Below are 18,909 nucleotides of genomic sequence, written 5' to 3' on the forward strand. Positions count from 1 at the left end.
TATAATTTCTACCAAATACCACAATATCCTAATTTCCGATCACAGCCCAGTTGAACTCAGTATAGACTTTGGCAGTGCAAAACCTATATTCGATTGGCGTTTCAACCCATTATTACTCAACGACTCACACTTTCGCCAGCAAGCAGCCAACTGGATCACAGACTACCTGTCCCACAATGACACCCAAGATGTCTCTGACTCTACCCTTTGGGAAGCTTTTAAAGCTGTAATGCGTGGCCACATCATAGCCTATGAGACCAAAGTGAAAAAAGACAGACAAAAGGAACTGTTAGAAATCACAGCACGGCTGTCTACCCTTGAAAAAGACTACAGAGCGTCTCTCTCACCCTCTAAGCTGAATGAAATAATGCAACTTAAATTTAAATATAACACTATTCTTTCCAATCAGGTGAGCACAATGCTATTAAAAGTGAGACAAAAACACTTTGAACTGGCTGACAAGCCAGACAAACTTTTAGCCCGTCAGCTCAGGAACATCCGGGCTAGCAGAGCGATTCATAAAATTAGAACCAAATCAGGCGCCATCTCCACTGACCCTAAAGAAATTAATGAATGTTTTCGCAAATTCTACGAAGACCTTTATACATCAAAGACTACTGCGGATCCGACACTAATTTCTGAATTCCTCCAAGCCCTTCATCTTCCTAAATTGAACCCCTCTGACCAAGTGGAGTTAAATGCAAATATAACACCGGAGGAAGTGGCGGGAGCAATACGTTCTTTCCCCAACGGGAAGGCTGCTGGCCCGGACGGGTTCAACATTGAGTTTTACAAAGCATATCTGGACAAAATCACCCCTTTAATGCTAAGGATGTTCAACCACTCTATTACTACCGGTAGACTCCCCGACTCTCTATATTCAGCCAACATCTCTCTGTTATTGAAAAAAGACAAAGACAAGACTGACCCAGCCTCATATCGTCCCATTGCCCTCCTCGGATGTGACCTCAAGGTGTTTACCAAAATACTTGCCAATAGACTTAATAAATGCATAACAAGCATAATCCATCATGACCAAACTGGATTTATTCCAGGAAGATTCTCCTTTTTCAATGTCAGGCGTCTGATGAATGTAATGTATTCCAGATACGACAAAGATTCCAAAATTTCCATTCTAGCCCTTGATGCAAGGAAAGCTTTCGACCAAGTTGAATGGAAGTACATCCTAGCAGTAATAAAGGAATTTGAGATGGGCGACAACTTTGCTTCCTGGGTTGAAATGCTATACGCTTGTCCATCTGCTTCAGTCATCACCAACTATAACAAATCGCCCACTTTTCCTTTACAGCGCTCCTGTCGTCAGGGCTGCCCTCTGAGCCCGCTGCTTTTTGCTATTGCAATGGAGCCTTTCGCTATCGCTGTAAGAAATCATCCCTCCATTGCTCCATTGATTTTAGGTAAAGTTGATCATCGTATCTCGCTTTACGCAGATGACGTGGTCTTGTTTCTTTCCCGCCCCGAAGAATCCCTACCTCACGTATTAAATCTTATAAATAAATTTGGTGAACTATCTGGTTACACTATAAATTGGGATAAGAGTGAATTTATGCCTCTAAAAGGAGTACTGGACCCAAACTTTATTAATAATTTGCCCTTCCGCGTCGTCACAGACAAAATTAATTATCTAGGAGTGGCTGTCCCCAAAAATCCCAAACTGATTTTCAAACTGAACTTTTTGAGCATGATAGAAAAACTTAAATCTAACATTGAAAACTGGAGACTGTTACCATTGTCTATGATAGGACGTGTGAATGCGATAAAAATGATGGCACTCCCCAGGTTTCTTTACCTCTTCCAAAGTTTACCCATATTTATACCCATGTCATTTTTTAAACTGTTGGACTCCATCATTCTTGCCTTTGTATGGGGTTTCAAAACACACCGCATCGCCAAAAAACATCTGACCAAGCCTAAATCCGCAGGAGGCCTCAGTCTGCCTAATTTCCAACATTATTACTGGGCCGCGAACACTAGAGCGCTGATGTACTGGCAAGGTGCGTACCCATATACAGTCACAGATTCTACCCCTGCATGGCTTGCGATCGAACAGGATCTCCCCAAAACTTCGCTTCCTGCCCTTCTCCTCACACCAACCATCTCCCCTAAATCTGTCATAGGTAACAACTTCATGGTTTCCAGTTCTTTGAAAATTTGGCGGCAAATAAAGAAGAATTTTAACCTTCCAGACACCTCAGTGTACGCGCCAATCTGCTATAATCATAACTTCCCCCCTTCACTTACCGACAATACCTTTTTGCTCTGGAAAACTAAAGGTCTTGTCACCATTGCAGACCTGTATATTGACAACACTCTTGCCAGCTTCGCACAGCTACAGGAAAAGTACACACTTCCTCCTTCACATCTCTTCCGCTTTCTCCAGATTAGAAATTACATCCGTACTAACATACCAAACTTTGAATCTTTTCATACCCCCTCTGACCTTTACACCATTATGAAGCGGGCCCCCGGCTCTAGAAAATTAGTCTCTTGCTTTGTTAATTTTTTTGCAGCCCACAACTCTGCTTCTACGCAACATTTAAAGGAAGCCTGGGAGGTAGATCTTGGTGTTGTAATCAATGATGATGACTGGGAAAACTGCCTCACTGCTATCCATGGCTGCTCTATAAACTCTAGACACCAACTTATACAATTCAAAGTACTTCACAGACTCCATTACTCCTGTACCAAACTGCATTCTCTCTACCCCTCTGTCTCTCCGATCTGCTCAAAATGCAAATTGTCCGAAGGCACCCTAGGGCACCTTTTTTGGTCTTGCCCCAAACTACACTCATTTTGGACAGATATCTTTAAATGCCTAACTACAATACACAATTGTGACATCTCTCCAGACCCATGTACTGCAATACTGGGCGGGTCTCAACAACTCTCATTTCTAACCCATCACCAACAAAAGACAATACAATACTGCATGGTCATCGCAAAAAGGAACATTTTATCCCTCTGGAAAAGTGAGGACGTACCTTCTTTTAAGACCTGGCTGGCTGAAGTAACTAGCTTATTGCACCTGGAGAGGATACGACATAGTGTCTCCTTAACCTCATCATCCTTTGACCAAATGTGGCAACCTTTCCTGTTTTATCTGTCAACAATGTCCTAGAAACATTTATTTTGTGGCTGGCACTGTTTTCATTTTCACCTTGTATTTTTTAAGAGCAGGTGTGTTTTGTTTGTTTGTTTTGTCTATTATTACTACTGCTATTAATATTAATCTTACACTATTTGATTTTAGTTTTTCTTTTCTTTTTTTTTCTTAGGGTGGGTGGGCTGGGAGTTATTTCTGTACTTTTACACTTATGTTTATGTCCCTGTTGTTTACTATTTGAAAATCTATAAATAAAGTAATTAAAAAAAAAAAAAAAAAAAAATAATAATAATTTGATATGAAGGAAAAAACACACATACACAAGCATTACACATGTTACTAATCATTTAAAATAAATAAATAAATAAGTCCAGTGAAATGAAATCCTCAGCTTACAATGCAGGGTAAATGTTGTACTGGATATGGTGGAGTCTTAAAATTCCTATTTTGAAATCAGGTTACATCACAGACAGATGTTATTCACTCTCTTCTCAAACATACATATAACTTAGATCATTGTGCCAGACCACAGAGAATTTAATGGAACACCTTCAGTGATCTCACAGAGAAGCAAAATGGAGGCTGAGAGACAAAAATTGCTGTAACGTCAGAATACTTGTGGTGAGAAAAAAACACAAGCAAACGTGTTAAAAGGATAATATCTGGGGAGACAAAGTCAACATGTGGTTTTTCAGCAAAAACAGGTTAGATTTTAAATGCCAGTTTTAATATCCAAAAACAAATTGAAACAAAGGAGACTGGACTTGGAGAGTTTCTTGAAGATATTTCAGCATTCATCCAAGTACCTTCTTCCAGTAGTTCTTTGATGTAAATTTTATGTGTTTGTAGAAATGAATCTGTCATCTACCTCTGATCGTGGTTGAATGTAATCCTTCTGGTTTTTCAGTTAACATAGAATGGAGGGACACAGTATGTCCGTGTAAAGCAAGTAGGTCACGGTTTCAGTCATGGAGCAGCTAGAATATACTAATAGAATATCAATATAATAATAGAATATAAAAGTATCAAGGTAGTAGTAATGGCCACTTGAATTGTTTGAGTTTTTTGGCTCCTCCGCTGTCTCCTGGATTGCTGATTACTGGTCTGACAGGCCACAGTTTGTGCGGCTGGGTGGCTCCCTGTCCGATACTGTTGTCAGTAATGTGGGGGCACCACAGGGCACTGTCCCGTCTCCATTTCTCACTCTTTACACGTTAGATTTCCAGTACAGCTCTTGGTCCTGCCACCTTCAGAAGTTCTCTGATCAGATGACTCTGCGGTGGTTGGGTGTATTAGAGAAGGACAGGATGTGTATAGGACAGTGATTGGAGACTTGTGTGGTTCCAGGCAAACCAACTACTCATGAATATGGATCAAGGAGCAGGTCATTGACTTCAGGAGGAAGAGGACACCAGCGGAGCCCATCGCTATCCAGGGCCTGGAGGTACCTGGGAGTCCAGACTGAGAAGACTGATCCGATTTTAGCGCTTTTAACTCAATTTTAACCCTTGTTTGAACCCGTTTTTGGCATTTTATCATTTTTAAATGGATATTGACGGTGCCACAAAGATTGATCATCTAATGACAAAGACGTTTTAACCGGACATTGAGGAGTCGGCTGCTGCTAGCACCAACTGTTTGTTTTTAGCCCAGTGGCTAGCAGAACCAGTCAGCACAGACAGGGAGAGAGTACGCCTGATTTATAGCACCACTCACCTCTCCATCTCCCTCCTGTGAGAGTTGTCTTTGGCTTAACCAGAAAGTCACTGAACTGGAGGAAAGAGTCATTCTCCTTCACCAGCTGAGAGAGGAGGAGCGACACATCGACACCATGCTAGCCCAGTGTCCCACCACCGAGGCGACTGCTGGCAAGGCCGCTGGCAAGGCCACTGGCGGAGAACTAGATGCCACTGTGCCTTGGACCCATCCTGCCCAGAGAACCAGAGGGCTCAGACGGGGGCCAGATCCAACTCTCCTCTGTGTTCCACACCGGCCCAGTTGGCGCCATGGGCGGTGGTTCACTGTGGGAAACATGGCTGTAAACCGGGAAGAACATCACCCCCGTGTCCTCCTCCAGCTCAGGACCTCTGCCTCTCGAACAAGTTAATCATGTTGGATGAACATGCTCCTCCATCCTCCACTTACTGGTTCTACACTGCAGAGCTTCGAGCACAAATGGTATGGTTCTTCCACCACCCGGACATTATGTGATGTCATGTAATATATACATAACCATTAGTTTACACCACATCCCCCTTACTTTAAGTTTGAAAAGAAATGTAGAAGTACTCAGAACATTTCAGTTTTCTTCAAACAACTGGAATCACAGGTCAAGTCTACAACTTCTTAAGCACGTTCTCACTTATCTGGCCGCTGAGCCCAGGCCACCACACTATCTGACATCTCCTTGATGTCCCTCATGTATCTTTTCAAGAACATATTTTCTCATGCTAGCAGGTATCACCAACCTTAGGCCGTGCAAAAGCAGTCCACTGTGCACACTCAGATGTGCTCTCTCGTGCCAGTAGTGTTTGAACGGGCCCTGTAGCTGGTTCCTATCTGGCCAACCCTTCACACAGCACTCCATGACTTGGCTGCAGAAACTGTCAGTACACAAATGTTCACGGAGCTCTGTCAGGTATGTGTTACTTGCATGGAGGTTGTCCTAGGGTTGCCAACCGTCCCTTGAAAAACGGAATCGTCCCGTATTTAGAAATAAAAGCACCCGTCCCGTATTGAGCTGAAAAGGGACGCACTTTGTCCCGTATTACTGTGAGAGTCAAAAAATAGTCAGTAAAATGCCAATGGAAAATTAATAACAGGACGCTTTATATGAAAATTTACGGTAAACTTGTTCCCAGGCCCTGTCCTTCTCTGTGACCAATGAGCTGACAGCACATTCACACACGAGTATGACGATACAGAATACGCTCCTCCCATTGGTTGAGGTACTGTCGCTCGCGGAGAAGATAGCGGAAGACAACAAAGTAGCATGGGTGACAGTGACACAGACGCCGACACCAGAGCTGCCAACTCTCACGCTTTCGCCGTGTGACACACGGTTTTGACTGTTTTCACACGCACTCACGCCACACATCCAATTTCCCACGGAAGAAAAAAAAAATCCGATCTTGGTCCGAGACTCTTCCGTTCCTTTTCAAACTCCACGACGGTAGATGGCGCTGATGAGCGCCCCTGAACCTTTGCGCTGCGCTACACCTGCAGTGCACCCCTTTACTATCTATGCCTGCACCCCGAAGTAGACAGAAGAAGAGATACAGAGACCAACAAGACAGCAGGAGAAACCAGAAACTACTTTGAGAAGTCTGATAAAGAAGAGAATCTGAGCTGAGACTAGGCCAGTATAACCATGCACACAGATCATAGGCACCCAGCTACCCAGCTTCTGATCTGCATCTGATACTGATTATGCCTCATTTTAACTATTTTTTTAATGCATTCATCTGTTTTATTGCTTGAATAAGTTGTACTGTTTAAGCACTTTATTTGTTGCACTTTATTTGTCAATGATGGACCATGTGGTGGGAGACTTTGAATGAAGAATAATGTCCCTCCCTAACTAGTCTTGTGTCGTTTTTGGCTGAACATAAATCATTAAGTGCTCTTAAGAATATAATTGTTCACAACATAGGTTAGGTTTTAGTTAAGAATTAGTTTAATACCATTTTAATCAAAATATCAATCAACCTACCTAGGTCAAATCTTAAACACTGATCTATGAATAAGGCTTTATTGTCATTTAGGCACACCGATAGTTTTCTGGTTGAATGTTCAGCTCAAGTCTACAGACTAAGACCTACAAGTCATGATGCCGAACATGAATCAGAATAAGTTCAGGTATTGCACATCTTTAGCAGACCGCCCAAAAATCCACTAGAATGCTGGAAACCACATCTACTTAATTCAAAATCTCCTGGGGTGGACCTTCAGCTATGTCTGCTTCACAGAATGTAACCAATATTGTCCATCAGTGGGCTGCCCCTGTCAACAGCTTTGGACCTCCCCACAAACCACCAGAATGTAGCGTACAACATGGGTACAACATCAAATTAATTCCAGTTATCTTATATCTGAGCCACCAATTTGTGTGACTGCGTGCACGGCATAATTTTGGTCACCCACGACAAAATCTCACTCCAAGGTTTTTTTAAAAGTTGGCAGGTATGCGACACTGATTTAAGGGGCAGTACACCAAGCTCAAGCAACAATGCGATTTGTACTCCAAGAAAAAAGCAGAAAAGAATGCAGAAATACAGAGAGGACTGGGAAAAAGATAACACCTGGGTGGAAAAAGTGCGCGATAACTTCTATAAAGCGCACTGCACAGTGTGCCAGCGCACTTTTTCCATAGCCCATGGTGGACTGACTGATCTAAAGCAACATGCTTCCAGTGGTGGGCACATGCGAAGCATAAGGGACAACAAAACTAGGGGAACCCTAGACCAATTTGTAGTCCACCAGGCAACGCCAGAGGCAGATATGGTATGTAAAGAACTTTTTATTTTTAATATGGGAAAGTAGCAAGTGCAATGTGCAATGTTTGCACTTTCGTTATTGCACTAAAAATTAGCACTATTACTGGATGAATGTTCTGCTTTATATCTATTGTTTTATTATTAATTTATTTTAAGTTAAGCAGGACAGGTTCCTGTTTAAAAGAGATACTTATTTTATTCAGTGAATTTTGTTATTTTGTATTAAAGGGAATTGCTGGAATTAGTCTTCCATGTGTTCATGTCACTCAAAAATATGCATCTAATTCAATTCAGGTTTGAGTCAAATAGTTAAAAAAATTGTTTGACTCACAAAAAAAGGGGCTAAAAAGATTCACCGCGCCAGGAAGGGTGAAGGCAATCGGGTCGGCCGGACCTGCCATGAGGTGTCCCTTATTTTTTTTTCAGGGAGTTGGCAACCCTATTGTCCACTATCGAATCGACATAGATATTCATGTCTTCCATCAGGGCATTGTCTTGTGGTGTGACACTGTCTCCTAGTGGTGCGTGAGAGAGTGTCAGCAGTTGTGAGGCTCTTCTCTGGTGTGTAAAATATTCTTGTCAGACGGTTGTTTTCCCCACCAATTTTAAGACTGCTATGGTTAAACCCCTTCTGAAGAAGAGCAATTTAGATCCCACACTTCCTAATAACTACAGATCAGTATCCAATCGGCCTTAAGCCAAATTTCATAGAAGCTTGATTTTTAATGAGTTACATGATTTTATATATAGCCACAGTATGTGTGAACAATATCAATCGGGATTTCGGGCAAACCACAGCACTGAGATGGCATTGGTCAAGGTTTTAAATTACCTCAGGTCTAATATGGATATCTGTATTAGTCCTACTTGATCTTACTGCTGCCTTTGATACAGTGAATGACTCAACTCTTTTAGATACACTTTACAATCTGATTGGGATATCTGGTACTGTTTTTAATTGTGTAAATCTTATCTTAGGGGTGGGACCCCATTTTTAGGGGTGCGACTCGATTAAAAAAAAATTATCAAATTAATTAGAGGCTTTGTAATTAATGAATCTTGATTAATCACATTTTAAGCGCATAACAATATTTGCCCCCAAAAGCAACATGTTTAAAAATCAATTTAAATGGATTTTAGTGGACGACTGAATCAAATAATAGACACAATTCAGTTCAATTCAATTTTATTTATATAGTGTCAATAACAATACAAATCATCTCGAGACGCTTTACAAAACCCGGCCTGAACCCCCCAGAGCAAAGCCTGAAGGCGACGGTAGCAAGGAAAAATTTGAGCAGAACCCAGCTCATATGCATCTGCCTAAGGCCAGCCGGGTACAGACAGAAAAGAGAGAGAAGAGAATAGCAGGAGAAACGAGATAAACATACACTATATTACCAAAAGTATTCGCTCACCTGCCTTTACTCATTCTATGAACTGAAGTGCCATCCCATTCCTAACTCATAGAATTCAATATGATGTCGGTCCACCTTTTGCAGCTATTACAGCTTCAACTCTTCTGGGAAGACTGTCCACAAGGTTGAGGAGAGTGTTTATAGGAATTTTTGACCATTCTTCCAAAAGCGCATTGGTGAGGTCACACACTGATGTTGGTCGAGAAGGCCTGGCTCTCAGTCTCCGCTCTAATTCATCCCAAAGGTGTTCTATCAGGTTCAGGTCAGGACTCTGTGCAGGCCAGTCAAGTTCATCCACACCAGACTCTGTCATCCACGTCTTTATGGACCTTGCTTTGTGCACTGGTGCACAGTCATGTTGGAAGAGGAAGGGGCCCGCTCCAAACTGTTCCCACAAGGTTGGGAGCATGGAATTGTCCAAAATGTTTTGGTATCCTGAAGCATTCAATGTTCCTTTCACTGGAACTAAGGGGCCAAGCCCAGCTCCTGAAAAACAACCCCATACCATAATTCCTCCTCCACCAAATTTCACAGTTGGCACAATGCAATCTGAAATGTACCGTTCTCCTGGCAACCTCCAAACCCAGACTCGTCCATCAGATTGCCAGATGGAAAAGCGTGATTCATCACTCCAGAGAACGCGTCTCCACTGCTCTAGAGGCCAGTGGCGGCGTGCTTTACACCATTGCATCCGACGCCTTGCATTGCACTTGGTGATGTGTGGCTTGGCTGCAGCTGCTCGGCCATGGAAACCCATTCCATGAAGCTCTCTGCGTACTGTACTTGGGCTAATCTGAAGGTCACATGAAGTTTGTAGCTCTGTAGCAATTGACTGTGCAGAAAGTCGGCGACCTCTTTGCACTATGCGCTTCAGCATCCGCTGACCCCTCTCCGTCACTTTACGTGGCCTACCACTTCGTGGCTGAGTTGCTGTTTTTCCCAAACGCTTCCATTTTGTTATAATAGAGCTGACAGTTGACTGTGGAATATTTAGGAGCGAGGAAATTTCACGACTGGATTTGTTGCACAAGTGGCATCCTATGACAGTTCCACGCTGGAATTCACTGAGCTCCTGAGAGCGGCCCATTCTTTCACAAATGTCTTGTTTCACAGTCTGCATGCCTGAGTGCTTGAATTTATACACCTGGGGCCAGGCCAAGTGATTAGAACACCTGATTCTGATCATTTGAATGGGTGAGCGAATACTTTTGGTAATATAGTGTACATCTGTCATAGATACATATATCCGACTAAAGCGTACATGTAGAATCTACAGACATAAATATTGTGAACTCAAGCTCTTTTAATGTCTGGAAAAATGCATTTAATTGCATTTCAATTCAAAACAGCAGAAAAAGAAATAAAATATCCCTGGCCAAAACTGAACAGGCCTAAAGTTAAAGTGCTATTTTAAGTACTTTAAGTACTTTTTCAAAACAGTGTTGACTTTAAATGGTAAAAATGTTTTTAAATACAATTTGCCTCTCACCAGTCCTTCCAACGTGCTTTCATGCGATTCTTCCATTCTGGTAGCCGTTAGTCGAGCTCTGACGTGTGCATCAGTGTACAAGTGCCACATTGTTTGGAATGTAAAATGCAATTAAATGCGTTAATTTTTGAAATTAATTAACTGTAATTAATGCGTTAAAGTCCTACCTCTAACAGTTTTATGTAACCTTGGAAGAATGTTCATCAAGAAGCTATAAAATGGATTGTGGTGTCCTTCAGGGTTCTATTTTAGGTTCAACACTTTTTAATCTTTACATGTTATCACTTGGTAACCTTATCAGGAGGCATGGCATAAATTTCCACAGTTATGCAGATGTTACACAGCTTTATATTGCCATGTCTCCTGATAATGAAAAACCTCTGTGTTATCTTCACTTCAGATCTTAGTTTTTGAGCCACACAAAACATAACTCAGCTGCATCTTATCATCTTAAAAACAATGCCAGAGTACAACCATTTCTCTCTCAAGCCAACACAGAGACACTGGTGCATGCTTTTTTACTTGTAGGATTGACTACTGCAATGCCCTATGTTCTGGTCTTCCCAACAAAAATACACATTACAATTATTACAAAACTCAGCTGCCGTGTGCTGACGAGGACCAGAAAAGGGGCGCACGTTACACCCATTTTAAAGTCTCTGCATTCCAGTTTGATAGATAGGTTTTGTCACATGCACAGTTATACATAGTACAATGCACAGTGAAATGTATTCGTGTACCTGCAGCCAGTAGTAAAAAAATATAATAGAAATAGAAATATAGAATAAAATATAGACTGTAAGACTCAAGTGTAAACTTGGGGGGGGGGGGGGGGGGGGGTAGTTGTATATGTACATACATTTACAGTATTTAGCAGCTACATGAATAACCCACCCGGAAAGAACCTATATAAACATATATATGCACCTATATGTTCACCTATATATTCGTAAAATTATGAAAATCCATAGCTACATGGCCTACACAAACAAATAAAAACCCAAAATGTAGAACTTTACATAATTTATTCACATTATCAAATAAAACAAGAACCCGAACAAAAATAATAAATTAAAAATCAAAAACTGAATAGAAAAAACAAAAAATGATTCTTTCTTTGCTCTTCTAAGCTTGGTGAACTTGGCATTAATGGACGTGCCAATCTGCCCCAAGCTTTTTTGCCATAACTAGAACATTTTTTAATTTTTTTGTATAAACGGTTTTAACTTGACAAAATTAACAATCTAAATGGATTATTATTTTATTATTTATTTTAGTGTGACAGTGAAGAAACATTTACATTTACATCCCGCTATGTAAACCAGGGCGCGATTAGCGGCAGCTTTGCGCATGCGCCACTCATTTGCAGTCTGGACGCGGAGTGGCGTGGGTCTCCTCTCTGCTCTGACTGCTGCTGTGCGGGGCTAATGTGAGACTGACCACCTGTGAGTGCTTTGGGACGGGAGAGGGGCTCACGGCAGCACCCGCTGCTTGTTGAGGACAGTAACTGAAAACCGATATGTGCTTTCACATCAGAGTCTCCAAGAACCAGAAAAGTCTCCAATAACACCAGAAAAAGTCGCTAGATTTGTCGCTAGTCGCTTTTGACAAAAAAATGTCGCCAAGAGGATTTAAAGTCGCTGGATTTAGCGAGAAAGTCGCCAAGTTGGCAACATTGCGCTTCTGCTAAGCCGCTACTGTAGCGGGGGCGGTAACTTCCGCTTCCGGGGGAACAGTTCAGAAACTTCCTTGGGAGCAGCAGAGTAGTGAAATGCTTGCCAGTATAAATAACGAAAAAAGAAGCTATAAAAAAAAAGCAATAGCTATGAATCCAATACCTTACATATATACTTTTTTTTTTCTTGTAAGGGACTTTGGACAAATATGCAGTTATTACCTTGAGAATAAAAAATATGAGCTAGGCATCATGTATAACAGTTGCAAAAGTGAGATATGAGCTATACAATAGGTATGACACCTGCCACTGGGTATATGAGCTATATAGGAGACATATCTTGTATGTACATATAGGGCTTATATGTGGATATAAAGAAGCAATATAGGAGACCTATGCCCTGTATATGCACATATATGCTCCTGAATTTGGCCTATATGCAGCCTAAATGTGGCATATATATGGCATATTTACGCATATATGCTATATATATGCAGCATATATATTATCATATATGTGCATATATAACGTATATATGCAGCATGTATGCACAGATAAACTGCATATAGGTTTCATATATGCGCATATATCCTCATATAGGTTCTTTCCGTGTGGGAAAGTGCAGTCAGTGGTCAGTGGTATTTAAGTCCGGTTAAGGCTCAAAGATGAGCAGGCGGATAGCATGTGGATAGAAACTCTTCTTCAGCCTCTCAGTCTTTGTCCTCAGGCATCGGAAACGCCGACCTGATGGCAGTAGAGAGAAGAGAGAGTGTCCGGGGTGACTGGGCTGTTTCAGGATCTTTGTGGCCCTTAACCTGCAACATTTGGTGTAAATGTCCTGCAGGTTGGAGAGGGGGGTTCTGATGGTCCACTCCGCTGAACGGACCACCCTCTTGAGGGCCAGGAAGTCCTGCCTGGTACAGTTTCCCATCCAGGTGGTGATGCTCCCACACAAGATGCTCTCGATGGTGCAGGTGTAAAAGTTTCTGAGCACCTTGAGAGGGAGCTTAAAGTCTCTGAGGCGTCTGAGGAGGTAGAGACGCTGTCTGGCCTTCTTCACGATGGTGTTCAGATGGTGAGTCCATGACAGGTCCTGTGAGATGGTCACTCCTAGGTATCTGAAAGTGTCCACTCTTTCCACCTCAGAGCCACAGATAATGAGTGGATGGAAGTCCCTCTGCTGTTTCCTGCTGAAGTCCACTATCAGTTCCTTTGTTTTGCTGACGTTCAGCAGGAGGTGGTTCTCCCGGCACCAGTTCTCCAGGTGGGACACCTCCCTCCTGTAGGCTGTCTCGTCGTCGTGGGAGATTAGTCCTACAACAGCGGTGTCGTCAGCAAACTTGATGATGATGTTGGAGTCTGAAGTGGCCTCGCAGTCGTGTGAGTACAGCAGAGGGCTGAGCACACAGCCCTGGGGGGATCCAGTGTTGAGAGTCAGGGTGGCTGAAGTGTGGTGACCCACTTGCATCACCTGTGGTCTGCCGGTCAGGAAGCCGTAGATCCACCTGCACATGGAGGAGTCCAGGCCCAGGTCATGCAGCTGAGAGGTCAGTCTGGAGGGGACTATGGTATTAAATACTGAGCTGTAGTCAACAAACAGCACTCTCACATAGTTTCCCTTACCAGTGTCCACATAGGAGAAGGTCTTGTGGAGGAGGAAGGTTATGGCGTCGTCTGTAGATCTGTCCGGCCGGTATGCGAACTGTAGTGGATCCAGGGTGGTGGGCAGTGTGGAGGTGATGAATGTCTTGATCAGTCTCTCAAAGCATTTGCTTTGAAGTCCGTGATGGTGCGTAGTCCCTGCCACAGTCCCCTGGAATCAGACTGTTCCATCAGTTTCTCCAGTCTTTGGCCGTAGCTGTGTTTAGCCTCTTTCACCGCTCTGTGAACATTGTAAGAGGCCGACTTGTATTCCTCCATGTTCCCAGAGGCGAGTCCGGAGTTGTAGGCAGCGGTGCGGGAACGCAGAGCGTCGCGGACAGATCGATCCAACCACGGCTTCTGGTTGGGAAAAGTCCTGATGGTTCTCCTTGGCGTGGTATCATCCACAACTTTTCCGATAAATCCCACAACCGCTTCCGTAAACTCCTCGATATCTCCACCTGTGAAACATGTCCCAGTCGGCTGAATCCAGCGCCCCCTGCAGCGCGGCCTCCGATTGATCTGTCCACCGCGTCACTTCTCTCACTGCAGGGGGTTCCTGCTTCAGCCTAAGTTTATATTTAGGCATGAGAAAGACAGCGGCGTGATCCAATTTCCCGGGGGGGGGGGGGTTCGCTTTGTAGCCTTCTTTGAATGGGGAGTAGCAGTGGTCTAGAGACCTTACTCCTCTGGTGGGGCAGTTGATGTGTTGAGTAAACTCCGGTATCACCTTTTCCAAGTTAGCACTGTTAAAGTCCCTGGCTACAATGAGGGCCGCTTCACGATGGCTAGCCTGAAGGGTGGATATCGCCTCATGTAGCTCAGACAATGCAGCGTCTGTGGCCGCCTGGGGTGGGATATAGACGGCGCTGATGATGACCGAAGTAAACTCGCGGGGCAGGTAGTAGGGGCGGCATTTAATGGTTGGGAGCTCCAGGTTAGGCGAGCATGAGCGTTTGAGAGGGACAACGTTCCTATTAACCATAAGGCATACTCCACCTCCCTTTGATTTCCCCGACTCACTTGTTCTGTCCATGCGGTGAACTGTAAGGTACTCAAGTTGAATGGCGAAGTACGGTACAAGAGGAGTCAGCCATGTCTCGGTGAGGCAGATGATGTTCCAGTCCCGTGTGTCCCTCTGGTACTGTATCCTGGCCCTGAGTTTGTCCAGCTTGTTCTCCAGTGACTGGACTTTGGCTAGTAAAATACTAGGCAGTGGCGTGTGGTGTGCTCTTCGCCTCAGCCTTTCTCTTACGCCAGCTCTTTTCCCCCGAGGCCGTCTGCGTGACCTGGGGCTCCCGTGTCCTCCTTTGTTTGTGTCGGCTCCCTGGCGCAGGATGTCTTGGGGCCACGCCGGGTCGGAAGAAAGTGGTTGCATAAAGAAAAAATAAATAAATAAAAAAATTCAGAATTGACATTTTTTTATGTTTATATATGAGAGTGTTTTTATGTGCAACAAGGATATCTAAGTTCTTCACTATATTTCACCACCCATCCAAGTCTTCAGTTATAAATGACTGGTGGGGAGTTGATATGTTGTAAATTGATGGCAAGTTATATCTCAATCAAACTCCCCTGTTTAGAGCAGAGTTTTCTAAAACAGGACCAGTTGATCAAGGTTGGTGCCAAGCACTGTCTGGGCTGCATTTCTCCACTGATTGTTGTGGAATAAATCCTGCAGTCTGAACCAAGCTTTAGAAGATATACAGACAGATATACAGGTCAGTACTTTTGACCTTTTCACAGTCAAGTTATTATAAATCAGTGACGCTGTCACTTGGATTTTCATTCAGTGCAAATGCTGCAGCATCTTAGCCTGCAGTTCACTTGTAATTCAGGTGATATAAACTTGTTACGTGGCTTGCCTCCTCTGGGATTCTTATGGGCCGAGTCCAGGTAGGAGATCACTCGTGTTGCATTTAGAAGCCAACTTCAATCTGCCACAATCTCGCAGTTTTTACTGTAAAAAGCCCCCTTCACTGTTAAATGCCCAATTTCACCCAATGAAGTGGGACATTTTACTGCTCATATGCCTAATGACAGCTGTGGGGCGGCTGTGGCTCAGTAGGTAGAGCGGGTTGTCCACGAACAAGAGGGTTAGCGGTGCTCAGTAGGTAGAGCGGGTTGTCCATGAACCAGAGGGTTAGCGGTTCGATCCCCGGAATGTGCCACATGAGCAAGATGCTGAACCCCCAGTTGCTCAAAGTGTGTGGCACTGGTGTGCATGTGCTTGTGTAAGCAAATTGGTAGATGTGTCTGTGACTGTAAAGCGCTTTGAGTACCAATAGCCCTAAGGCTCAACTTAGACTTGATTATACTGAACATAACAACACATAAATTAGATCTTTTTATGGCTGTCTGCCAGAGGTGGGACCGTCATTGTTTGGCAAGTCCCAAGTAAGTCCCAAGTCTTAGCAGTCAAGTCCAAGTCGAGTCCCAAGTAAAGACAGAGAAGGGCAAGTCGAGTCCAAGGCCAAGTAACACCAAAGCCAAGTCGAGTCCAAGTCCAAGTCCCAAGCTTCTTCGAGTCCTGAACAAGTCATCATGTACTCTTCACTTAATAATGCCATCATTAGACTAACTATCATCATTTCAACATATCAACCTAATCTACAGTATTTTATTTTTATTATAAACACAAATTAAAATATGCATATATTTTAATTATCTGTATATACACATGCGCCCAAAGACCTTCAAAGTATTGTGTGTGAATGGTGGGTTGGAAATGTATTAGCACGGAAGGCCCCACTGTCATCCTAAAGTTGGTAAAGCGCCTTGACTAGTGAGGCATGAACTGTGTGGATGCATGTAACTGGCATCTACTGGATGCTTCAGTGGATGCCAGTTATAGTAGGTCAACATTTTCCTTAAATCACAATGAAACTTAATATTTCAATAAAACAATGTTTAATCTGCATAACAAAAACAGCAGACTTGAGAGAGAGAGAGAGAGAGAGAAATAGTAAAAATAAGCTGCAACCAAAGGCACTGGTTATCAATGAAAATAAATAAAACCATAAAGCCCTAAAACAATTAAGGTCTAAATTGTTTGTACATTGTACATTTAGATAATTTACTATGTTGACTGTGTAGCCTACGTGTATTTTTTACCCGTTACTGAAAAACGATCATTGATCCGTGATCGGATCAATGTCTTCGGTTCGGAACACACGTGATCCGCGGATTGATTTATAAAAAAAAATAAAAATAAATTGTGCGCACGTTCAGTCCACACACAGCGTAGTCATGGCGAGCGGAGGAATCGCCACGGGATACAATAATGAACTTGTTGTAGAGGCTGGCGCAAGTGATGAGGAGATTACAGGGAGAGATGAAGAGGAGGAGGAAACTGAGGAGGACGAGGATTAAATTGAATTGTAGGATTATTTTATTTTTTTATTTTTTTTTTTGCTTCAAACCAAACGAGACAGGAATGGTTAAACTTTGGAGTGGTAAGGTGTCTGTTGCTTTCTGTTACGATAACCTACCGGTAATTATCACCGTGTATGGTTAAGTGTTTACAATGCACTACCGGTATGTTTGCTACGTTTTTGTTACCATATTTCTACACTGGAATTTAGCCTGAATTACCGGTATTTGTTGTTAATGTTCTGTAAGCATACCATGTTATGGTAACTGTACGTTTTCAATAAATGAACCTGGTATTTTATAGGTTCAAATAGACACAAAATCTTGTTTTTATTCATTCTACTGGTAGTTCGTTTTGCTCAAATAGAAATAGAGGCCTGCCTCTAATTCTGGCCTCCTTCCAATAAAGGCCGGGGCCGCGATGCGCTTGAGTCAAATAAAGGCCCGGGCCTCTATTAGAGGATTTACGGTATTTTGTTTGTCATGCAGACCGGACGCTCGGCTGCATGTCTCTGTATCGGCCAGCAGGCTCTGCCCGTTCGTCTCTGGGGTGTCTTGGTCCACGATCAGGAAATGTAGTTTTTGACTCCAGACATGTCAAGTCATTACAAGTCAAAGAGGCCAAGTCCGATTCAAGTCTCGAGTGAATAGCATTCAAGTCCAAGTCGAGTCGCAAGTTATGGCGAATTTTATCAAGTCGAGTCTGAAGTCATTAAAATCATGACTCGAGTCTGACTCGAGTCCAAGTCATGTGACTCGAGTCCACATGTCTGCTGTCTGCAGTTATTCAGGAACTTGTCATTTGGAGGTTACTTGCTTCTTGTTCAGCTGGATATTACATCTGTAGGGGATCCTGTTGTCATCTCTATCTCTCCCCCTCTCTGGAAAGTAAATTTAAGAGATTGCCCTGTGAAAGAACCCTTCTAACGGACCAACTTTTACACCTTAGCCATGAAGGTACCAAGTCCAGATGCTGGACAGACTCCATGCTAAGGGCTCCTTAAGGGGCCTCTCTGAATGCTGAGGACGTCAACTGAGCCAAAAAGACAGATTTACACTTCTGTGGAACAGGAGTTACAACTCCTACTTCAAAGAGACAGAATTTAGAAGCCTTAATGTTATATTCAATATGTTAAGTCTGTTCATTAATTCTTCCTTTTCAGAGACATACACATGCAAACATGCCGGACACTTTCTTCCTCCCCCTCTCCCAGAGTGACCAGGTGAGTGAAAACAGATAACAAGTCGTAAAATAACTTTCTTCCCCCAGAGCAAAACTCTGATGTGTTCTTCCCTGTAAAAGCCAAAGCTTGATACTATGTATATCAAAATTATAATAACCTGGCAAGTCATATATTGTTCCTCGGGGAGTGCATAGGATCACAGTGAGACAATTTTGATCCTTGTACGATAAACCTAGCCCAAATTCACATAATCGGTCACAAGTAGGATGGATCAACAGTGCCATCAAGCAGCTATCCTTAAAAAAGATTCTTTCTTTTTAAACCTTTGTTAAAATTAAAGTGTGTATATACAAGTAGTAGCTATAACTATTGAAATTGTTATTTTAGAAACCCCATACTTTTCTTCATTAGCAAAAAATCCTGAAGAACCTGATGTTATTAATTTACTGATGCTTTGGATCTATTTAGATTTTGTTATTCAGATACATCATCTTGTCATGTTGTAATGTT

General features: G+C 42.8%; 1 protein-coding gene across 1 annotated transcript in view; it reads right to left on the reverse strand.

Moving 5' to 3' along the window:
* The window catches only part of LOC311496748 (thrombospondin type-1 domain-containing protein 7A-like), a 443,055-nt gene that overhangs the window by 184,963 nt on the left and 239,183 nt on the right, over nucleotides 1-18,909 (reverse strand). The gene's annotated exons all lie outside the window — the stretch shown is intronic.

The sequence above is a fragment of the Chelon labrosus genome, assembly GCF_963514085.1.
Source record: "Chelon labrosus genome assembly, chromosome: 12".
Taxonomy (NCBI): domain Eukaryota; kingdom Metazoa; phylum Chordata; class Actinopteri; order Mugiliformes; family Mugilidae; genus Chelon; species Chelon labrosus.